Genomic DNA, 24,592 nt, shown 5'->3' with positions numbered 1-24,592 from the left:
GGTCTTCCATCAGTCCAGCAAACTTTCCAGTGTCCTCTGGAAACGTGCACACAGCTAGGAAGCAAATGCTTTATCAGCTTTCAGCATCTGCCCAGTGTAGTCGACTGCACACCGGAAACTTCCCTCAGGACAGTCTGTGGCTTCCAGTCCTGCAGAGGCCAGGCAAGGAATGCAGAGCAGAGCACCGGCGAAGAAAACGGTTATTCCACACCCCTGGTGGTCCTCGTGTCTCCCATCTGTTCCCTCCTGTAGCCTTATTAACACTGAGGAGCTCAGGCTGAGGTTAACTGGCCCTCTTCAAAGGTGCTGGGCTTCTTTCTCCTGCAGCTCACTGGCCCTCCCATGTGAGCGTGTGCAGCTGAGGGGCCAGGGGCCAGGGGCTGAAGAACAAGTCAAGAAGGACTGATAAATCAAGTCAGGGAGGATGAGCATTCTGAACAGCAAAGAAGAAATGGGGGCAGAAGTCATCAGGGGTCAGATCTAGAATTTCCTACCTGTGTGTGTCCTGTACAAATATTGTGTGCAATTATGTGTCCTTATCTGCACCAGGGTCACTGAACATCCCTTGTCAGCACTGATACTGATCATAACTACTTAAGAACCGATGTTAGGAGAAAAAAGTAGGGTTTTTTTCTCTATTGGCCTTCTACCAAAAAAAAAAGAAAGAAAATGTACATTGTGTTCTATTTATGAACTCTTTCCTTCTGAGGCACTAGAATTCTGTGGTCTGCCATGCATGAAAGATGGGAGTGTCTGTAGAAAGAGGCTTCCAGGGGTATCATGGCTTACTGCATACCCACCCATAATTCATCGTAGAGGTGGGTCCATGTACTTCCTGAGGGAGCGACTCTTCCGTAGCCTTGCACATGCAAGGCTGTGACTTGCATGAAGTATATGTCTTCAGACTCACCTTTTCTTCACCCCCACTGACAATCTCTGTCTCCCTGGACTCAGGCCCTCTTTCCTGCCCTGCCTCTTCAAGCACCCCTCCCTGCTGTCCTTAGGGAGCGCCCCTGCAAGGTTAGTGGTTGATGTGATGTGAAGATTGCAGTGAAGATCTGAAGGCTCTTGAAAGCTTTGGGAACTGGTCATGACTTAAGGCTGCAGAAACCAAGCTTTGCTTTATGGAGCTTGTAAACTTACATCTTGTTTGGTCGTCTACTTGTTGACTGTTTGAAGCATCAGGTTGACTTGCAAGCTAACTCTAGGAATCTCCCAAAACCAGCACTTCCTATTAGAAGTATTTCCACGCTGTGGTAGATGCTGGGATGCAAGCTCAGTCGTCACCCCCTCCCCCCACTGAGGTACCACCTTTTCTAGAACTCAGGCGGCTGTACCATGTGTATGTTCCTCTCGTGTAGTTGAGAAGAAAGAACCTCTTTGGCTCTCTAGGATCTTGTTGTACAAGTCTTCACGTTCTTATTTCCTCTCTCTCTTTTGATTAATTTCTCTGGGATTACTGGTTCCTATGTCCTCACAGGTATCATGAATGGTTTCTTCAGATTGAAGCATTCCTTCCACTGCCTTCAGGAGCTCGGGGTGGGTGAATAGTCTCTTTTAAACCAGCTACTTCATATTTCAAAATATTTTAAGCATACAAGTTGTAAAGTTCTATATAACAAATACCATGTACCAAAATTAATAAATTTAATAGATGGTAATATTTTGCCTATTTGCTATCTGTCTATCTGTTCTCTCTCTCTCTCTCTCTCTCTCTCTGATTCTCTCTGAAGTACAACATAGTTACAGTGGGAGCCCCTACTCAGCCACTGCTCTGTCCTCTTATCCTCTTTCTTTGCCCAAAGGAAAACCACTGTTCTGAACATTCTTTATCTGAGATGCATTCATATCATATACTAAAATCACTTTCAAGAAAGTTACTTTTTACTATCTTTAATCCAAAGTTTTTTATTATATATGGTGGCTCTTTTTCAAACTATATCCAGGTTAAAACTGGGCCCCTGAAGGCTTAAACATTGATTGCTTTAATCCAGTCTCTTCCTCTTTATTGTTTGACTAAAAATGTCTTCAGTCACAGTGTGGAATTTATGCTGACCCTTAAAGCAAAAAATCATATTCATGAGGAAGCTAGGGAAAATAAATATCCAGAATTTAAGAAAGTTTTCCACTTTTAAAAAATGGAGTAATCCACTGTCTAGCCTGTAAGCTCTCCCTCCAGTGTTTGCTTGGTTCTGACTTTATCTGCGGCTCCTGGGAGAACAGGAGAGACAGCAGAGCTCCTCTGGGCCAAGCCTGTCGCTACCTGTTCTTGACTCAGCAAGGAGTGCCAGGGAAGGCTCACTGCCCTCCTTTTCCCGAAAGTGGTGCAGAAAAATTTTAAATCAAAGTGTCTTCCTTGAGCAAATGGAACAGGGCCAAGAGGAGAAGCCACACGTGGCTTTAGGAATGCGCCTGCAGCCCGTCCTCACTTGCTTGAGTCCTTCTGTGCTGGGCACCTTGTGAACATTGCACTTGGACATCAGTGACTTTCATTTCTAAAAGACAGTTTGTTTGTAATCATCCAATGCCAGGAGGTTGGAACACAGTGATGCTAATATGACGATTCTGATCAGCTTTGCTGGCAGCTGCCCTGCCTGCCACTCTCCTGGGGTTTGATGGTTAAAGAACGGGTTTATTGGAATGTTTCTGTGAACAACAGCTTTGGCTCCGTTCTCCCACCTCCTGTAGTGTGCACTCTTACGTGCCTCTCACTGAACAGTCCTTAATGTTACGTTTCCGTCAAGGTTAATAAAGCCCGGCTGATCTGCTGTAGGCTTGAGGATATCACATATCTTTGCAAAAGCGCCCTTTCCCTTGCACAGGCTTGTCTGCATCCGGAGACTTGCCATCCTAAAGATCTAGTTGGAATACTAATTTTGAATAATTTAGCCTGATCCAGTTACCTAACATGCCAGGGGGGAAAGATCACCACAACAGATTGGGCATTCAGAACCTACCTAGTTCATAGCATTTATTAGAATGTCCTTTGACACTTCCAAGTGTTTACTGTGCTCAAATAAAAGAAAAGAGCTATGTTCCCTACCAATACTATAGTCTGTGCTTTGTAACACACACACACACACACACACACACAAACACAGAGTTTATTAAAACAAGGGCTTTGTAACCCAAGGTTCATGGATCCTTTTGTGGTTTCAGAAAGGTTTGCAACCTCTGACTCTACACATAGAGTTTTATGCATATTTGTATGCATTTTTAAAGACTCGAACATGTGTAAAAGTAATGCTGAAGGGCATTGGCTTTTTTACCACAGCTGATTAAATCGATCTCTACAATTTTGGAGGGATGGGGGCGGGGGCGGGGGGAGGGCGACTGGCTCTCACTGTGTAGCTTAGGCTGGCCTTGAACTCATCTTCCTACCTCTGCCTCCAGAGTATTGAGAAATTTCAGGGATGCAACTGTCTTGAATGTTTTTCTTCTTTCTTTTTTCATTTCAAAAATTTACATTTACACTTTTTAGTTTTACCCATTTTAGGCAAGTTGAAGCGCTTTGTGTTTCTCAGCATGTAATTCAAGCTAGTTGCTCTTTAGTATTCCATTGACTGGAAAAGATGTGAGATTTAGCGCCTCCTCACACACACACACACCCCACACCCCACCCCCGCCTTTCTGTTCTCTCCTTCCTCCCCTCTCCTCCCTCTCTCCCACTCCCACCGAGTCTCTTGGCACTGACTAAATACGATGGTTCAAAACCAAAAAGAAAAGAGAATCATTTCCCTGATATTCACTCAGCACGGTGGCAAGTCCTGCACTACAAGGAGGTAACATCCTCTGCGTGGCCATAATAATCTAGACTTCTGCATAACTTTTCTTCTACGTATCCCAGGCGTTTTGCGATTGCCTCCATGAGTAAAATACTGACTTGTTAAAAAACAAACAAACAAACAAAAAAACCAGCCCTTTATTTCACTGTTAGCATTAGAAGTTAGAGAAAGCTGCTTACTGAAGGAAACTGTTGAGCAGTGAGAATTGATCCTGAGAGTTAGGAGAGCCAAGCTCCTGAGGGTTGCAGGTTGTCTGACTTTCCAGGCTTGGTATGGTGGCCTGCCTCGCCTGGCATTTCCTCTTCCCCTCTCCTGTTTCTCTGCATACTCATTGCTCTTGGGATGCTTGTTCCTAGTGGCAGTGTTCAGTCTGAAATCATCTCTGATCAAAGTGGTCTCTGTTTGAAGAGGATCATTACATTCAGGCCGGGAATCCCGGTTTCGTAAAGCCACATGTGAAGATTGGTTTTGATGAGGCAGAGTGAGTAACCAGAGCCTATGATCCTCATGTCCCCAGCCACCTTCTCCATAGTCAGGGTCTAGGGTCTTTGGTGGGTCTAGGGATGTTCTGCTGGCTCTCCTGGAGTCCCCATCTTCCCCCTCCCACTCTAAGTGGATTTTAGGTCAGTCTTCCAAACAACTTTCACTTTCTTGAGGTCTAATGGAGGTGAGTGGGAGGATATCTGGGCAGACATGTGAAACAATCCAGTCTGAAGACCAGGGGAATGCAGAGTAAGTCCCCAGCATCTTCAGATAACCGAGTTATCTATCCATTGCTTGATAGATAAGTACAAAACAGGTTTGCTTGTATTAGAGAAGACTTGGAATTGAAAACAAGCCAGAAGAAGGTAAGGCCAAACACACATTTTTCAAATCACATATCATTGAAATGGTCTAGACATTGGAAAAACAATGATCAGGTGGGAGAGTGGATAATGAGGTTTCTCGGGGTGGAACAGAGAACCGTGGAGGCTGGGAGAAAGGGAGAGCTGAAAGCAGAGCAGAGGGTGTCTAGCTGAAGTCCTGGGAGAAACTAACATGGCTGCATGTGTGTGTGTGTCCTTCTCTACGCACAGCTCTCAGATTGGCATGCAGTACTCAGCTTGTGGGCAACATATTCACGGTGTTAAGCACCAGCTGTGAACTGATGGCCAGCGTGGGGTGTGACATTACTTCCTAGATTCTCATTGGCTAAGCTTTGTGAACTGATGGCCAGCGTGGGGTGTGACGTCACTTCCTAGATTCTCATTGGCTAAGCTTTGTGAACTGATGGCCAGTGTGGAGAGTCTCACTGGCTAAGCTGCAGCTTCTTCATCTGTAAAGCTGACGTAGAGAACCAACTCAATGGAACATGTGCGTACATTCAGTTGCTCAATGCCGGCACACAGTCAGCCTGGAAACACAATTACACCCGTTTTCATATAAAATTTCAGGAAATTGGGTACTACTCCAAAAGCTTGTGTTTAGAGGTAACACATGATGTCATAGGAAACTCACAGAAAACAAGAGGATAGAAACAAGTGTTAGGTTTTGTTAGGTCCCTTCACTGTGTCCTGGTAGGCCCTATGTGTCTAATTTGCACAACGCTGTATTCATTCCTAGGTTGCCATAACAAATAACTGCAACCTGGGTCATATTAAACAACAGAGTTTATTGTTCCAAAGTTCTGGAGGCCCAGAGTCCACAGTGAAGTTGCCAGTGTGGTCTTGCTTCCCACAGAGGCTTCAGGAAAGAGTCAATCCTGGCCTCTTCCAGTTTCGGGTACTTGTTGGCAGTCCTCAGCAAGCTCTAGCTGCAGCCACTTCTCTGATCTCTGCTTCTGTCTTCACAGGGCTCTTCTCCCTGACTTTGTATCTGAATCTCTCCCTCCTTTCCCTCGTAAAGACACCAGTCAGCGTGGTTAGGGACCACCACGCTGTGTAGCAGGACCTCTTCTTGACCAATCGCATGTGTAGGAAGCCTGTGTGTAGATGAAATCATGTTCTTAGCTCCTGCATAGGCCCGAGTCCTGGGAGATGCTCTTCTCACTTACTACAGGCACGATGTGCAGTGGTTACAGAGTGTTCCCGAGTGTGTGCATTTAAGGCCATGTCGTTCCGTGCTGTGCTCAGAAAGAAGCCTGTGTGCACCACGTGCTCCCCTGTGTACCTTTGTTAGATTCAGGTAGTGGAAGAAAATCTCTCAGGTCTGAGGAAATTGCTGTACTAGGGTTTTGAACATTTATTCTAGTAGATGGAAGGTGTGCTAGAAAGTGTCTGGCATCAGACTCTTGGATGGCACTCTGAATTGTAGCATCTGCCAGTTTCCTTCCCATAGTAAATTTCAGGCTGCTAACATGAAGTCAACTGGCTTGCAATAAATAAATAAATAGATAAATAAATAAATATTTTAAAAAACAGTGAAAATTTAACTATTCTGAAATTAACTCCATGAACTAGTCAACCGGTTTCTAACCTACTAGGTGTTAAGCCAGCAAAGTTAGAGCGAGAGAAGGTGATACATTGTTTCCTGTAGGAGCTACTTTCTATGCACATGTTACATAATATAAAGATGTGCAGGCTATGAGGGAACCCGATAGGTGTTACAGCTGGGACTTCATTGTGTGATAGTTAAAGAGAGCTGCGGTTGAGTGGGATTACTGCTGTTTAGAAGCAAGGCTAGACCTCGGTCCCATTCTGCCACTCGCTCGCAGGTGGGGTGTTCTTCAGAAAGTTGCTAAAGATCTTCAAACTTGGTTTTGTTTATGAGATGAAAGTAGAAACAACTCCTTCACAGGAACCATGCGTGCTTACGTAAAAAACTGACCTCTTAGAAAGGCAGCTGCCATAGTCCTGGCACATCTGCGTCATTAAGTGCTCATTCGGACACGTGTGTAGAAAGAGCCATGGAGATGACTGTTTTTTTCCTGAGAGCAGAAGCTTGCAGGTACTTTGTCAACAGCACCTAGAAGGATGCCCATGTATAGCAGACAGGCAGCAGTTACTTGTACAGTGAGCAGGTGGTCAGTGCTCAGAAGCTGGAAGGATCATCTAAGGAGGCACTTGTCCTCCCATGGTGGCGCTAAGCAAGTCACTGGAGTGGCCACCAGGTCTCCACCTGTCACTGCTGCTCACTCCCCACCAGCCTGCTCCTCTTTGCTTCTCCAGCCTGGCATGACTGCCAGCCAGGACAGCCACATCCCAGACCTGGCTGTACACTGTAGTGTAGCTCTTAGACATAGCACCAATCTATTCTGGGTTGAAACTGGCTTTTCTGCCTTAGTTTCTAAACCTATTTTAACTGTCCAATTGCAAAATAACACTTAAAGAAACTAAAAAGGTTTAAGCAAAATAGACATTTATTTATTTTAAAAACTGAAAATTCTAAGGGAAGAAGTAGAAAAAAGAAACCCAAACAAACAAACAAATTTGCCAAATCCGTAGAAAAACTCCCATTGGGCTTTTTAGCATCTCGACTTCTACCTTAGAGGCCACTCAGCAGCAGCAGGCTCACTGTGAGAAGACCTGCATTCCCAAAGCTGACATCAAAGCTTATGAGACACCCAACTGGCAGTTCCTAGGCCTTTGGTACTCTGAGTTGTTCCACTGCCTGCCCCTGCAGCAGTGAGACAGGGGATAGGGTTGAGCCCTGTGTCCGTCAGTCGCATACTCTGCCGCTGGTTCTACAAGTGGGATTAGTCACTGACTAGGAACATGGGGAATGAACTGAGGTTAGGATTCACTGAGCAAAGAGCTATGCGCTAGTGACACGCGGATGCTCCAAGATCACAAGGATTAGCTCATTCGTCCATCCCGTGACCAGCCTACAGTTTCTGAACTCTCATTCCTAACAGTTGGTAAACCCGGGTTCCTCTCTTGAGAATGACTGTTCCATGCTACTCCTAATATATGAAACTTTTGTTTTTAAAATAAACCAAAAAGTTTTTTGTTTATTTACAGATATCACTTGCATTTAATAAAATTTCAAGAAACACAAAGTTATAGGTAGTAAGTCCCCTTCTGTCCAAGATTCCTTTGTTCCCTGGAGAGGAGAGCTGTTAGGGGCTTCTCAAGTGCACTCCCAACCGTGCCTGCCGTGTGTTTACCATGTGTGTTTATACCTGCTGGCACACTTCCACTCACGCTTCCTCGTGTAAGTAAGCATTAGTGTAGCGCTTGTGAGCACGGATGTAGTCTACTAATCTATGAACCATCTGCTGCTTACTTTTTTCACTTACTGAGTCTGAAATTTGCTCAGATTAACAGCAAACTCCAGAGCTGGCAAATCCAGATTCAAGTCCAGCTCTGTCCCCTGAGTAACTGTGTAACCTTGAGCTAACTGACCACCTTCTCTGTGCCCCTATCCAACTAGCATAAGAACAACTCCATGTCTCATAGTGTTGTTGGGAGTACTAATTGAATTAGTGTTGAAAGAGCAATGTCTGCTCCAGGGAAGAGTTCTGATGTTGAATTTCCTACCCATCTACTCTGTAAAGGCTGTGTGCTTTCCATGGCTGCTTGGGGCATGCTGTCTTCTCTAAGCTCCATCTGTCTTCTATCACAGGCCAACCTTAGTAACCCTGCATGATAGTAACTTCTCCCTTATCCTGGGGTCTTTGTCACTTTGGGATGTTTTGTTATTGAGATAGCTTTTTAAAAATACTTATTCATTTTTATTTTATGTGTCTGAGTGTTTTTGCATACATGTATGTATGTGCACCATATGTATGCAGTGCCCACGGGGGCCAGAAGAGGGCGTTGGAATCCCTGAAACTGGCGTTGCAGTTGGTTTTGAGCAGCCATGGGGATTTGCTAGAAGAGCAGAAAGTGTTTTTAACCACAGAGCCATTTCTCCAGCCCAGAGATACCATTTTAAAATTATAATCTGTGACTGTTTTGTTTTGTTTTGTTTTGTTGAAACTAGGTTTTACCATGAAGCCCCCTAGCTGGCCAGGAACCCACTGTATAGACAAGTCTGGAATGGGACTCACAGAGGTTGGCCTGCCTCTGCCTCCCAAGTGCTGAGATTAAATGCATGTGCCACTGTGTCTAACCCTTTCTTAATGTAGTGTGTTTATTCTTTGAAGAGTCATAAACTAGATTTTCACCATATTCACTTCCCACTGTTCTTTTTAGCTCTTCTGAGGTCTACCTCCTACCTCCTCTCAGTTTCTTCCTTCCTTCCTCCCTCCCTTCCTTCCTTCCTCCCTTCCTTCCTTCCTTCCTTAATTCATTCATTCCTTTCTTTCTGCCTATGTACTAATGGATATGAGACTATCCACTGACCATGGTCATTCCTATAAACATTTTCCTTTCATAAATGTTACTCTATGCATGTGGAGGTCAGACGCAGCTTTCTAAGGTCAGTTCTCACTTTCTGCCTGTCTCTCTTGTTCCCCACTGTGATGCATCCTCCAGACTTGATGGCCCTGGAGCTCCCAGCTGGTTCTCCTGTCTCTGCCTCCCATCTCTCTATGGGGTGTTGGGATTATAGATGTGCATCACCTAATAGGGCTTTTTACCTGGGTCCCAGGGTCTCAAACTCAAGTTGCTGTGATAGGCATATATAACAATGCTTTTACTCATGAGCCTCCCTGGATGCTGAATTTTTTTTTATCATAGCTTTATTTTGACTCTTTATTGTGCCATTTGCTTCTTATATGTTTAATGATGTGTTTTTCAATGTGATGACCCTTTCAGAGAGTCTGCCCTGAGTTGTTCCCAGGCCTCGCCCACTTGAGTGTGTTCTGGGGATGCCTTCCTAATGAGCCCCATGCGGACTCTGATGGCTGCCGTACTATGTCTTACTCAGATGTGCCCCTCCTCATTTCTAGACCTTATTTCATGTGCATAAGAACTGTGTCTTTTTAGATTCCCTAACACTGTGCTCAGTTAAATTCCTTTTCATTCTTGGGTACTAGGTGATTACCCCAGTTAGCAATAGAAATATGCAATTAGTATTAGACATAAGAGGAAACATGTCTCTCCCGTTCATCTCTTACTGAGCTCTTGCTGTGTCTCACAGCCAATCATATTCAGCTCCACCAGGGAGGCATTGGTATCCTAGTTTTCAATTGGGTTTGATGAACACTTGGCCAAAAACAGCTTGTCTGTCTACCTTTCTTATGTACATGCACACACACATATCTCCTAATTACTTTCCCCAGCCTAGACTTCTCAGAAAACCAGGCTTCAGATCTGGCTACTTGGTCGACTTTACCATTTGGATACCTGGTAGGCTTGCCGAGCTCAAAGTTGAATGCTTGATTCCCTACTTGAAGTTGTCCACTCTTAGAAAATGGTAACCCATCCCCCAGTTTCTCAGACCAAGCGGTCTTGAAGTTATTCTTGACGCTCCTCTTCTTGATCACCACTTATAATCTACCCTACTGGCTATTTCTTCAAACTAATTAGAATCTACTTGCTTGTTGCCAGCTCCACCCCATGAGCCCTGGTATAAACCATCCGCCTCCTAATGGCTGCCATTTGCATGGGTGATGCCTGTCTCAAGCAGGTATTGCTAACTGATTACAAATTTAGGGTTTGCTCTATCATTTTTTTTGTTAGATAGCATTTATCTTTTTGTACTTTTCAAAGTAGTTTTCTCTTCTTCACACTCACTAAAAAATATTTCAGACTAGTTTAAATGTTTCTAATCTAAAAACACAAAGTCAAAAAATGCTCTGAAAGAACCAGGGGAAAATGAATGGGGGTGGGGGGGGGGTAAAGTACTTGTCATACAAGCATGAAGAGCTTGAGTCCCCAGAACCCACACGACAGCTCAATGCAGTATAGTAGTGCAAGGCTCTATAATCTCATTGCTCCTGTACAGAAATGGGAGGTAGGCACTGGAGACTCCCTGGAAATTTACCTGTGGTCCTGAGCGTGTCAGCTGAGTGCAGTTCTGGATCCTCTTCTCATCCGGGAGCCACGCATCACTCCTGCCATGATTTACTGTGATATTTGAACGGTGCTTGTCACCAACCAGCAGAAGTGTTGCATGCCAGCTCTCGTGTCCGCTAGACCTCGCTCCCCCACTGCTAACTGACTGGGCTCATCCTCCATCTCCTGCTCTGTCCTGAAATGGCTCATCTGTCCAAGGGACCTGATTCCTTAGCAGAGTCGCTTTTCCTAGGTTTTCCTGAGGCTCCATCATTGATCTTTTTTGTTGTTGTTGTTTTTAAGTCTTGAGTTCAGAGCCTATTTCACACATCTCATTGTTGCCATCATCACAGACTCTCCTTCCCTCCCCATCCTAGGTTTGTATCTCCTTTTCCCAATAAAATGCAAACCCTCATTGCCAATAACACTAGAAGTGCCTACTCAGTTGATTGGTCCTACAATACTTCCAAACACATGGGGAGATAGTATGGTTTCAGGATGACGACGCCAGTATCAGCCCTAGCAACTTAACAAAGAGTTGCGTTTTCTTTTTATTTCTTTAACCAAAATTCAGCAGGGAATAATCAACCAGAATAGCGTTTTCATGGGTTACATTCTTTTCCTTCTAGGAAACTGCGTTACCATTGAACTATAGGGTTAGAATACTTTGTTTATGATGAATCTTAAGAGTTTTCCTATTCCTGCTGATTTTGTTTTATTTTTGAATGGTGGCATGTATCGGCCTCAATTACCTTCCATTTGTGTGAGATAAACTGGACGATTTGGGAACTATCATAAAGTCGGTTTGCTTTATTACCTTTTAATCAGAGAGAGGAACAAAGAGTTCTGGGATGGTTATTCTGGAATGTGAACCCAGTAAGCTCACGTTGTCACATGGGGTGTTCCATTTCTATATTTGGAGCCCTCTTAGTCTTCCTCACAGTCACAGAGTACACACATATATGGTTCTCGCACATAGGCTTGGTGCTGGCTCTGCGGTCACAGACACGAATGAGTTTATTCCTCTGCCCCGAGGTTACAGAGAGTAGCCAAGCAGCAGACACGTATGAGATGATACTGGGGTGTTTCCTTGGAATTTGGGGAGGATGCTCTGCAGTGGGGTGCATATGTGTATGTGTGTGTATGTTCCTGAAGTGGGTGGCCTTCCCTGAATGCATTCCTACTGTGTAGTCATTCCAAACTTCTGATGGTGGAATGCCAGGATCACAGAGCACTTTTCATACTGGATGTCAGAGGCATGGCCCCTTCACAACACACGTGCTTCACTGTCAGAGCGGTGGGCCTGTCACACTGCGTGTGCCTCAGAGATAACATAATCTTCCAAGCTGGTGATGTCATCCTGGAGAGACAGAGCCAACGATGAGCCCCAGGGATTGTTCCTAACCATTTTAACAAGTCTCAGCCCTAAAGTCTTTATGGTTCTTATCAAGTTTTTTGACAAGAAGTGGTAGATAACAAATACTTTAAATTCAAATTAATCTTGAAAACTGGAGCGAAGTGCCAAACTCTTCAGCCTTGATGTTGAACAGAGACACACACATCCAGAAAAAAAACAATGAATCCACAAAAGTACAGAGCAGAGGGGTGAGTCAGCAGCAGTACATGCGGAGAGAGTAGAGTTGACGTGCCTAGCAAGAGCTAGCAAGGCCTGCAGCTGCCAAAGAAGTCGCTCCTCACTAGGCAACAGTAATGGAAATATGATGTATAAGAGCCAAGAGGTGATAGTCTCATGGCCACCCTGCAGGAAGATCACACTAGATGCGTGCAGCCTGCTGGGCAGAGCACAGTAGTCGGCTGTGGGCGGGGCGGGGCCAGATCAGGATGGTTGTGTGACCACACTGGAATGGCTTACAGGATGGTCCTGGCTGTCCTCGGTGTTTGAATAGCTATTATAAGAAAATGGAAATGGACCCCACCATCACAAGACAGGGGAAAGAGGGAGCGGTGAGCTGAAGTCCCAGAAGACACCAGCTTCGTGGGAATCACAGCCACCACAGGACGGGGTGACTTTGTCGTCACTGCTCTGAACTAACCTGAAAGACGGTAGAGGAAGAAAGGGAGGCTGCGTGGGCTTCAGCTTCACAGCCTCGGAGTCTCTGGCTCTCCATCCCTGTTTTATATGGCATTAGACAGAGTTTTGCTTAGTAAATCATACCTTTGTAACAAGGGCTGATCAAGATTTGGGTACAAGGAAGTTATAATTTCATAATTTCATGATAGATAAGAAAATATAACAATAGATGCTAGTGACTTGCTGGCCATTTTCTCCATGGGTCAAAGTGCATGACTTATTTTTTTACACTAGTATGTCAGTTTATTAACACAGGCCGAACAGTTTAGTCACAGCTTGAAAGGGTTTGGTTTGGTTTGGTCCTGAAAGACCAGGTACAGAGTGATACCAGATTTTTCCAACAACTTGCTGGCATTATCCTAGAAATCAGTAGAAGTTTTGGTGTTTACCCCTCCATGCCTTGGTCTACATCATGCTATGCAGATGGCACACTGCTTTGGTTAACCTCAGTCTGACACGCAGATCGTGAGTTCTCTTCTGCCATGCTCCTGTCTGGGGGCGTGATGTGACCGATGAAGTGTCACCAAGAAATAAGACAAAATTTCCCAGGTCTACTCACTGGCAATTCTCTTTATTTAGTAGGGGTTTTCCACAGGAAATTGCAGGAGAAGAGTTGAAGTGCTCTTTGTCTTGTGTACTTTCCTCTGACTTTTCTCCTTCCCAGAGTGGCCCACATTGCCTTGTAAAGGAGCTGTGTTGACCATGATACTGATCAAAGTCAGAGTGCGTTCTGCCAGTCAGCTAAAGCCTGATTGCTCCTCTGCAGTGGACTTCTGTAGTTAAACTCTGTTTTCCAAACATGAAAACACATAAACAAGGACTGGAGATATGGCTCAGCAGCTAAGATCACATACTTCTTCTGCAGAAGACCCAGGTTCCGTTCTAAGCACCCACATCGGGCAACTCACAACTGCCTATAACTCCAGCTCCAGGGGACCCAACACACTCCTCTGGCCTCTATGTGCACCTGCACTCATGGGCACATATTCACACATATATACATAATTTAAAATAAAAATCTTTTAAAAATTAAGGAACATATACCCAGAGAGTAAGTATTTGTCTCTAAGAAGAAATAAATCGGTGATATTAATCTGAAACAAATTTGGACATCACAGAATCAAAAATATTTCTGATTATCCTAAATTAAGATCAAAATCATTTTAAGGGAATTCTGGAGAGGTGGCTCATTGGCTAAGCTCTTCTCTGCTCTTGCAAAAGACCCAGGTTTAGCACCCAGGACCCACATGGCAGCTTGGCAACTCACAGCCATCTGTTGTCCCAGTGCCAGGAGACCTGACACCCTCTTCTGGCCTCTGCAAGCACCTGCACACACATGGTGCACGTATTTCAGGGAAAACAATTATAGACATAAAATTCAAATTAATTTTAAAATGTCATTGTAAGATCATGCTAGATAAATTTTGTATAAATCATGTCTGTTTTCAGACAGGGATTCTGTACAAATCTAACATGCATTTTAGACGACTTAGTTTTGAAGTTTACACAAACTTTTTTTAAAACTTTGCTTAAAATAGCTAATTATGACTTCATTTGCCTGTTTTGGCCCTGCCCCCCATGGCCAAAGCCTGCTGACATCCCCAGGACCAATAGTCCCTTATTCTCAGTACTATAATAAGTACTGAGCTCCCAGGGCAGAGCCTGCACTGCAGTCACTGAAAAGCACTGTGTTGAGTACCCAGACCCAGCCTGGATGGGAAAAGTTAATATCATTGCCTAACATGAAGGTTTTCTTTGTCTCTAAATTTTGATTTTTCCATGCTATCAGAGGCCCCCTTGCAACAGGTAATCTGAGTGTTGTCTGTTTTCTCCGTCCGTCATCGTGGTTAAGTGTATTTTAGATGCTCACAATTGTAAAGCTAAATTGACTTGACAAGGTTCTTTCCGACCCAAATTCTGTGATGTCCGACTCTTTTTTTCTTCTTTTATTTTGGATTTGTGATTGTTGACCATTGTCCTGTATGTCTTACATATATACTTTAGGGAACCATAAGCATTTTAGAGCTGGAAGCCATGCTAGCTGTGGGCTAGGACTAGACATTTTGCAAAGAAAGCATTAGGAGACCAAAGTGGTTAGTGATTCAAACAAATTCATAGCAGTAGCTAAAGACTAAAATTCTGACCATCTTCAGAGGACTAAAAATAATCAAAGTGTTATCTGAAAATTTGTAACTCCAAGCCAGGTATATATATATATATATATATATATATATATATATATATATATATATATATATATGTATGTATATATATTTACCCCAAACAAATTAAAGCTTCCTATAATTCTGTACTCATATATGTATATGGGGTGTGTGTGTGGAGAGAGAGAGAGACAGGGAAAGAGAAGGGGAATTAAATATTTTTGATAAACGTAAGCTTTGATAAGATCTGCCTGACACAAAATACAAAATGCATTTGGTATAAACAGCATCATTCTCCCTTTATACCAAAAACGGAAATTTCTTCGCATTCTATACATTTGAGAATGACACGTCGGGCTTGTTGTGAACACCCCTGTTATTTCCCTCAAACCTGAAATCACAGCTGGAATCGTAGACATTTCTCCTTGACTTAGAACCATAAAGGAATGCTGCAAAGCTGGGGTGGCTCTTTTGTGAAGCTGAGGTGGTTCCTAGTGTGAAGCGGGGCGGGGGGGGGGGGGGTTTGGCAATTCCTAGTGTGAAGCCAGGGAGGAGGGGAGCACAGTTCCTAGTGTGAAGCTGGGGGGGGGGGGGGGAGAGAACAGTTCCTCGTGTGAAGCTGGGGCCAGTTCGTAGTGTGAAACCAGGGGAGGCAGTCCCTAGTGTGAAGCCAGGGAGGAGGGGGGTTGCAGTTCCTAGTGTGAAGCTGGGGGCAGTTCCTAGTGTGAAGCTGGGGCAGTTCCTAGTGTGAAGCTGGGGGCAGGGGACACAGTTCCTAGTGTGAAGCTGGGGCAGTTCCTAGTGTGAAGCTGGGGCAGTTCCTAGTGTGAAGCTGGGGGCAGGGGACACAGTTCCTAGTGTGAAGCTGGGGGCAGCTCCTATGGGGAAATGGTGCCTTGTCTCTGGACCGTGGGAAGCTGTCTCCTGTGCTGCCCCCGTGGGGTTGGCTGGTTGGCTAGTGGTGACTTGTGAGGAGCTTGCCCTCCACCCAGTCTCACTTCTGTTTTATCTAGAACCAGTTCAGACCGCGTCCCACCCAGCCTGCCACCTTGGCCAGGCCCTAGCATAGTCAGGATGCTGTTTTCCAGGTTTAATTATGAAAGTTGGATTTGGGAGACTTGAAGATGCTTGAGCATTTCTGCTGCTAGCCTCTCCATAAGCGATAACTCATTTATGTTTATAAGTGGAACAGCCGAAGGGAATACAAGGGTTTCCAAAAATTCTCTTAGAAATTCCAGTGTCTAGTTAAGTGCTTCTAATTTCAGTTTCCAGCCAAGGAGATGATAGTACAGTTTCACCTTTGCTCGTACTTTCTGGGTCCCAGAAACAGATTAATGAATGAGGAAGAGACCCTCGCAGCAGTTCTCAGTCAGAGGTCCCAGTCTGACTCCCTCCCTCAGGCTTCTGGGAGCTGGCTGTTCCGTCCACCCCCTCCTGCTTCATTCACCCCTCACATCTCTGAACAGCACAAATCAGAAGGTACCGGTTCTGTATCCCCAGAATGTAAGGGAGCTTCTCTGAGTGCCGTGTTTGCTGCTCTGTACTGGCTATAACCTGCACAAGAATGGCCTCAATACAACTGTTTTCTAATAAAAGCATGCGTGATGTTATACCTCTAAAGTAAGATTGGTTTATGTAGGTCTGCCATTGAGAGTGGTTATGGGAGGATTCCTGTCCAGCATTGGGACTGTATCTAAAAACAGCAGTCTAGCTAGAAAAAAACAGCACCTGTACAAAAAAACAAAAACAAAAACAAAAAAAGCAGCAGACTCAAAATAGGAATCTCACAGGTCTAATGGGAATCCTGAGTACTTCTGCTGCAGAAAAGTATCCTTAAGAGAGCCCAGGTGAAATAGTGTTCGAAAGAAAAACAGGGACATGTTGTGCAAAAAAGATAGACTATTGCTTTGTTTGTAAGGAGATGGGTCAGCCGTACGCGTTTTAATAGAGTGGTAATGAGCATCACTAATCCCTGAGCTTCAGAGCACAGACTCGGCGTCTGTCTGCAAAGGGGGCTGAGTTGGAGCACTGTTGTGATTGATTCCTCTTCAGTTAGACTTAGAGTTCAAGCTAAGATGGATAGGCAAGGCAGTGAGATCAGAGGAAAGGGCTGAGCACGGGGGGAGGGGCAGGGGACGAGGAGGGAAGTGCCCTGGCTCTGAAATTTGGCAGTTAAGTGGAGATAAGAGGCAGCGCACTCCCACACACTAGGACGGTTTTGGTACAGTGGCTCTGTTCAACAGGAGGCAACGTTAGGTTTAAGAAAAAAGGTAAGCTGGGCGTGGTGGTGCACGCCTTTAATCCTAGCACTCGGGAAGCAGAGGCAGGCGGATTTCTGAGTTCAAGACCAGCCTGGTCTTCAGAGTGAGTTCCAGGACAGCCAGGGCTACACAGAGAAACCCTGTCTCGAAAAACCAAAAAAAAACAAAACAAAAAAAAAGAAGGAAGGTAATTAGTTAGGCTTGGGCACATGGAGTGATAAACTGCTGTGAACAGAAGGGCTTCCTGCTAAGGGCTAGAAATGTCACACATGCTTATCTGAGAGATGAAAACACTGGGTTATTGGAGGGGGCTGTGAGAGCGAGCGAGCACAGCCCGGGCATGTGTTTGAGGACAGGAGCCTAAGGAGAGCCAGAGGTATCAGGTCACAGTGGTGCTGGGGCTGCAGGCGGTTGTGAGCCTCTCCAAACAACGCGGCCATGAACAACCAAATTCAGATCCACTGCAAGAGCAGCAGGCTCTTAACCAACAAGCATCTGTCCAGCCTGTAGACTCTAAGTTAGTATCATATGGAGTAGATGACACAACTCCATCTTGTGGATGGATATCAGATAATGTGATGACTTCCAGAAAGAGACTAAGAGTCGTGGACCGGCGCTTGTGAGCTCTTTGAGAAGGGGAATGTAGCCAAGCAGCTGGTGATGGGGGAGAAGGGAGGTCAGAGGGACCACGTTTCAGGGATTGTCATAGGTCAAACCATAAGTGACTCATGGGTTTGGAAACTTAAGGCAGTCAGAACCGTTAAGCAACCTTTATTTGAAGACTAGTAGAAGTACTTAACTTTCAGAAGACTTCGATGTGAGAAGCTGTTTCTCCCTGGTGACTAGAGTTGTTCTTGAACGCTTGGGTGTAGAGAAAGGAATTCAAGCAAGAGTGGGTAGACTCTTTTAAGAACCTTTCTCACAGACTTAGAAGAAGAAAAAAAAAAAAAAAACGTCAAATGAAACAAACAACCCCCCACCCCAAGCCAGCCCTGTTTTCTTGGAGTGGCACCTGCCGCCATGTGTTTGAATAAATGATAGCCTTTACCATCATCAAGAAAGGGCTGCTATTTTTAGAATAAGAAAGCAAAGGAACTATGTGGATAGCTAAGGGGAAGGGTCATTTAGATGCTTTGTAGGGGTGGAGAGTAATTAGGGGATCTAGAATAAATATTGTGGGTAAAACAAGATGGCTTTTCCTGGAAAAGGGAAGAGACACAGTTCTCTGAATTAGTGACAAGAACAGGTCCTGAGCTTCAGTAACAGAAAGGAGAGACATTTGTGGAGGACCATTGTGGAGGCTTCTCGTTAGATCTCAGGAAATCCCAGCAGCAGATGTCTGTGAGGGCAAGAAGAGATAAAGGAGAATTATTTTGCATCAAGAACTGTTCTAAGCAATTTAAATTATCTCTTCTTAATCCTTGTGAAAACTCAGAGACTATGACATTGAAAGTTAAACAACTTTCCCAGAGCCTGATATCAGCTTGTTATGGAGGGTCTAGGATTCAGAGCTATTCTGTCTGACTCCAACGCCTGTGTTCTTATGGTGAGAGGACTCACTAGTTTCAGGTCTTGGAAGTTCAGCCCTATATCATAGCAGGATGAGAACTTTGAGGGAGGTCCATCTGTCCATCAGAGAAGGATGCTCTAATATATTGGTTCTCAACCTACCTAATGCTGTGACTCTTTAATACAGTTCCTCATGTTGTGGTGACCCCCAACTATAAACTTATCTTTGTTGCTACTTCATTGCTGTAATTCTGCTACTGTTATGAATCATAATGTAAATATCTGATAGCAGGATGATCTTGGGTAACCCCTGTAAAAGGGTGGTTCAGCCCCCCAAAGAGTCTCTACCACGGGTTGAAAACTGCTGCTCTCGTGAGAAATTGTGAGGCTGAGAAATTGGGGTGGAACAAAACTGTAGACCCTGTAAGTCTGACAGAAGTTAAGATAAATGGACAGAAGACAATGTGAGGCAGATGCAGGAGACAAGAGGCCTCAGGTCAGCAGCCAACTGGAAACAGGAGGGAAGGCAAAGGAGGGTTCTGACTTCATGGGGACAGCTGTTGGCTTGACTTGACTTTCTGGTGGTGATGACTGAAGAGTCTATTTCCACAGCTGCTGTGATTTCTTTGGAGGTTTCGGTACCAATTCTGGTCTAGAGACAAGACCAGGGTCCTAGACACACAGTTAAGCTTAGGTTGTTCTCTGGTATTTAATAAACAAGCTGTAACTCAAATAGCTTGTTGAGAGGCTGTGTTGGGATCCAGGTATCTTTAAAGGCAAAAGAAAAAGCATATATCACTTTAATTTCTTCCTACCTAATATAACTGTTTACACTTTAGTAGTTTGCCTTCGATAAAGAACATTTAGTGCTATCTCAATTGTTAGTCACGCCCACGTTAACAAGGTAAAGTTACAGGAAGTACTGTGAGCACAAGGAATAGGAAGGACGGGTGAAAGGAACGCTTCTGTTCTTATAGTCCTTCCATTCTCACATAGAAGATAGGACATTATTGATACAGGGGACATGTTACATACTTAACAGTTATTAACATACAGAGAAAAGATGAAGCAGGGCAGAGAGCAGAAGATGGGGTGGTCGGAGCTTAGGTGGAGGAAGATTCGAAAAACACTTGTCTGAGAAGAGAGCTGTGCACAGACTGGAGCTGGACAGAAGACAGCAGACATCCTGGAACAATGTCCCAGCTAAGCACGCAAGTCCAAAAGCTCTCTGGTGGGAGCCCTCTTGGCAAGTTCTGGAACAGCAGGGTCTACTATAGATGCATTGGAAATACAAGAATCAAGGTTGAATCAGGACCCCACTCCCCCAAAACCCCCGAGGCTCCCTCAGCCGCTGTCGAGGCTTTTTAAGAATAGAGACATTAAAATGTTTTATTTACTTCTGTTCTTTAACATGGGAAATTGTAACCATGTATTCCCAGATCTGTGTGTTGAGGCCCTTGTGCTAATCACTCAATTAACATGGGAAATTGTCATGTATTCACACAACTGTGTGTTGAGCCCCTGTGCTAATCACCCAGTTCCAAGTGTTTTCATTTTTGGAATTTTGAACTGAGGAATGATGACTTAGCATGTCCTGACTTGAACAAAACTCACTCAGAACAGGTTCTGAGGAGGCAGGCAGGGAGCCAGGGAGTAGCCTGAGAAGTGGTTATTTGGGGCTTCGTTTGAAGATCTGGCTTGATTTTATTTATTTTCTAATTTTTTTCAAAAGAAGAACTGAAAAGGCAAATAGAACAGTGAAAAGAGAAAGGTAATAAAGAGGACCCAGCCCAGGGAGCACCCCTTCACACTTCACCTTCTACCTAGACGTGTACCTGCCTGGCAAAGGGCTGGCAGAGGGAATATTTCTAACACCATCCTATAAATGACAAGCCACATTCCTATGCTCTTATGGAATCATGGAGTATTAAGCCCCCACACAAAGGTGAGGATTTGTCACATGTCACCAAAGCATTGAGACCCAATTGTACCTGAGGTACTGAGGGGCGCTTGACCTCTAGATATTTATGATGCATGTGATAAGTTTGAAAATTAAAAGGAAACCAAAAAGAAAACAAGGAAGCCCTGCATCAAGGCTGATGAGGTGAAACTTTCAGAACAGGGGTACATGCAGGTAGAGGTGTTTCTCTCTTCTCTTCTCTTCTCTTCTCTTCTCTTCTCTTCTCTTCTCTTCTCTTCTCTTTTCTCTTCTCTCTTCTCTTTGTGTGTGTGTGTGTGTGTGTGTGTGTGTGTGTGTGTGTGTATAGACTAGAGTTTATTCAGGGCCTGGGGAGGGGAGTTAAGAGGGTAGTGGAGTCAGAGAAAGGCAGAGAGAGGGAGAGAGTAGAGAAGTAGTTGCTGGCCATGACCATGTGGAGAGAGAGGAGAAGGGAATGGGGAGAGAAGGGGAGCAAGAGGGAGAGGCAAGAGAGCAAGGCAAGAGTGAGGTGTTACCCTCTTTCAGAGCAGGATGTCTGCAGGTAGAGGTATTACCTTCTTTCAGAGCAGAGGTGTGGGCAGTTAGAGGTGTTACCCTCTTTCAGGGCAGGGGTGTAGGCAGATAGAGGTTTTACTTGCCTGCTCTATATGAAACCCTCCTATCTGAGTGGTGGTTTGCCATTGTAGTTGCAGCCTGACTCTTGAGATGTTGATCACACTAGTAGGGAGTGTCAGGAACAGTGCAAATCCATGAACCCTGGTGAAGGTCCAAGTGTGCCAGCAATAGTGGTGAATCAAAGAGGTTTTCATGTATCCTGTCCCTGCTTTGCATTCCCACACCAATATTCAGAGGGCTAAGAGTGAACTCCACAGTGTTCTGCATCTTGGCTGTCTCTCCAAAGCTTACATCACTTGCTCAGGCTGTCTAAACTTGCCTTCTTATCTGCAAGTTAGGGTACTACTAGTGCCAACCCTGCCTATCTCAGGGTCATCAGAAAGCCCAGATGTTCTCCATAGATAAGAGGGAAGGACAAAAGGCTCCGTAGTGCCAGACAGCATGCAGGAGTCCCAGTGAGCTGCCAGCAAATTAGCCATGAAGCACGAGGATCAGAGGTCATTGGTTCGTGTAAGATGGCAGGGCTGGGGTTTGATCCTGGATTAGATCAACTCAGCATCCCTGTCTTAGCAAGACGAGACCAGTGTCATGAGTCCTTCCTATGCCATTAGCTATAATCCCGTTTAGCAGGCTTGATCTGTGCTTCCTGGTTGCACAAATAAATAATAAAGAACAGTAAACTGACTCCCTGTCATCCTTGAGAGGACATACATTATTAAACCAATATACTATTTCGTCTCTCTCCCTCCCTCCCTCCCTCCCTCCCTCCTTCTTTATAATTTGACTTGACTCAAGAAGAGTAAGCAAGTAGCCTTTTTTTTTTCTTTAAATGGAAAAGACTTTCAGGATGACAAGGGGACTCTTGCTCCTCCTTTTCACACCTAGCATGAGGCCTTTCTCACAATATGCCTCACCAGTGCCAACAAACAAGCAGGAGTCTCTGTAGCTGTACCTGTGCTCAGATCGGTGATTACAGCCATGGCGCATTAAAGCCAGTTAGAGAGAGAAAAATAACCGAGCCGAGTGTTGACATGGTGCCGTGGAAATGTGAATAGACTTTGGGGAGGCAGTGGCAGACCCCGAGTTCAGGGCACCACCACCTTACCCCAAACCATTGGAACCAGGTGGTGCATGTTACTTGAGCTTGCAAAGGGCTGGTTCTTTCCCCGGTGATATGGGGTGCCACTACTGACCCCACATGGCTATTGTGGGGATTTCTCCCTCCTCGGCTGTAGAGACAGAATATGCACATAGACTTAGATGAGCACGTGCTCTGGGAAATGAACAAGCATGCGAAGTAAGGCGTTATTTAACGCTTACTAGCCAGTCACATATCACTTTCCTACCCTATGTCCTCCAGTCATTCTCGAAAAGGGCACAGTCGTGGAGCCATGATGGGCTGACATTGTGAGGAAGGTGGGAAACACAAGAGACACGGGCTATTGGTGCAGCTGCTTGAAGGAACTCCTCCTGTGCGCTGTTAATGAGCAGGATGAGGGCTCGAGAGCACTGAGCACCCTGCGAGCATGACTGCGCTCGACCTGCTGAGAATGCCTTTCGAGCATGCGCTCTACCCGCCCGCAGAGAACGCCTGCCAAGCTGCCTCATCCTCCACTTGCTCCTTGCTTACTCAGCTCAACTCTGCCTTCAAATCTCAGTCCGCATGAGTTAAACACACGGAAGCTTTCTCTCACTTCCCAACCGTGCCAGACACTGTTATTAGACATTCTGTTTGATGAGTTCTCCAGTTAGGTTTTACCTGTATTGTTGAAGTTATCCAGTTAGCGTCAGTCCCACTGTTTAATTCCGTGAGAGAAAGAAATTGGGCTTGTTCTGAACGAGGTGTAGCCCCCACTCTCTGACCTTCTACAGTGTGGGGCTCTTAGAAAGGGGCGTAACAAACTAAACTGGTAAACTTTAGTACTCAGTGAAATAATGGGCTAGATAAGAAACAATTTTCTGAGATTGTTGATATCATCAGGAACCAAGTGTTGTCTTAACTCCTTTAATCTTAAAACAGTCCGGTGATACTTCGTCATTAATTTGATTTTTGAAGGTGGAGAAGCTGACACACGTCACTCCACGACAGCTGGGGGATTTGAGCCTGGCTTTGAGAGATCTTAACCTAACCATGACCTGCTGTGGTAAAGAGCAAGGTTGGGTTCACAAGCAGAGCCAGGCCCTGTTAGAACCCTGAGGATGTTCGAAAGAAAAATCAGCAGAAAAGAATGATTTTAGGTATGATGTCTTACATTTATGCTGCTTCTGCTTTCTGTCAGAGTACGTTAGCCGAATTCACCCAGAGAGCAGCCTGGCTTTTGAAACTGTGATGCTGAGGAAGTTCTAGGCCACTCATCTCTTGTTACCCCTTTGAAGAAACAGCAAATGCTTTTCCACAGTAGGTCAGGGCTATCTGAGGTTAAAAAAAAAAAAAAAAAAAAAAAGTACGTGGCTGACTAAGAGGGCTATACCTGAGCCCATGACTTGTAGTTCTTATTCTAAAAGGAGCTCTGACCCATGGACCCAGAATTCTAGAAGAGTTTTCCTTCATCAGGGAAGGCCAAGGAAGTCTGATTGTCCCCAAGAAGGGCAGCTGACACTAGAATAACATAGTATTTTGTAGAAAAATAAAACATAGCAAAAGAAAGAAAATAAATGTATTTGTAGAAAACTAACAAAACACTGCAATGTAGGAAAAAAGAAAAACCTTCCCCTTGGAATTGATGTGGGCCAAGTATCTTCCAGCCACTTGCTTCAAATGGACCTATTAGACATCCTCTAAGTGAGGGAGCATCTGACAGTCTGAGATAGCCCCTGAGGGTTGTCCTCTCCTCTGCTGAGTACTGTTGTGAAGTGTTTGTGTACTTGAATGTATATATTCCTCATTAACAGCCCCTTGAACATTACTGAACAGGTGAAGAGACCAAGCAAGGTCACACAGACTGGAACTGCCTCTCTCCCCCAGCCAGCCTAGCCTGTCTCTGAAGTCCACACTCTTCCCATTCCGAGCAGCTGACTATGCAGGATGGCTCCTTTGGCTTCTTACCTGTGCTTGAGTGCTTACAATTAAGAGTCTCTGTTCAGATTCTACTCTCAGAAAGACCTTCCTAGTAGACAGTTGCCCTCTATAAACTTTATCTTCAAGAGACGTAATACTTCCATTCCCTTCCCAGAATAAGTTTCTACATTGGTGTTGAATACCTCTTGGCCACTATGGCATGATAAATGATGGTTCCAAGAAATCGTTGTCAAGGTTTGCCTGTGCCGCACAGCTGTCCCCACAAGTAAGGCTTTCTTTCTCTCAGATGGCATCTTGGAAAGTACAGAAAGCCCAGGGCCCTCCCTGTTTTCATTCTGTGGTCTGTGTAA

At 44.8% G+C, this 24,592-nt stretch overlaps 1 protein-coding gene across 3 annotated transcripts in view; it reads left to right on the top strand.

The window, feature by feature from the left end:
- The window catches only part of Nfkb1 (nuclear factor of kappa light polypeptide gene enhancer in B cells 1, p105), a 107,315-nt gene that overhangs the window by 38,287 nt on the left and 44,436 nt on the right, over positions 1-24,592 (top strand). The window contains exon 7 of one of the 3 annotated variants that reach the window (XM_006501107.2): positions 14,527-14,543. The exons of the other annotated variants lie outside the window; for them this stretch is intronic. The gene's annotated coding sequence lies outside the window, so the exon portion shown is untranslated. The remainder of the gene's footprint in view (positions 1-14,526; positions 14,544-24,592) is intronic. 3 annotated transcript variants of the gene reach the window in all.

This window comes from Mus musculus, chromosome 3 (assembly GCF_000001635.26).
Source record: "Mus musculus strain C57BL/6J chromosome 3, GRCm38.p6 C57BL/6J".
NCBI lineage: Eukaryota > Metazoa > Chordata > Mammalia > Rodentia > Muridae > Mus > Mus musculus.
This window is presented reverse-complemented; position numbering and strand designations above follow the sequence as displayed.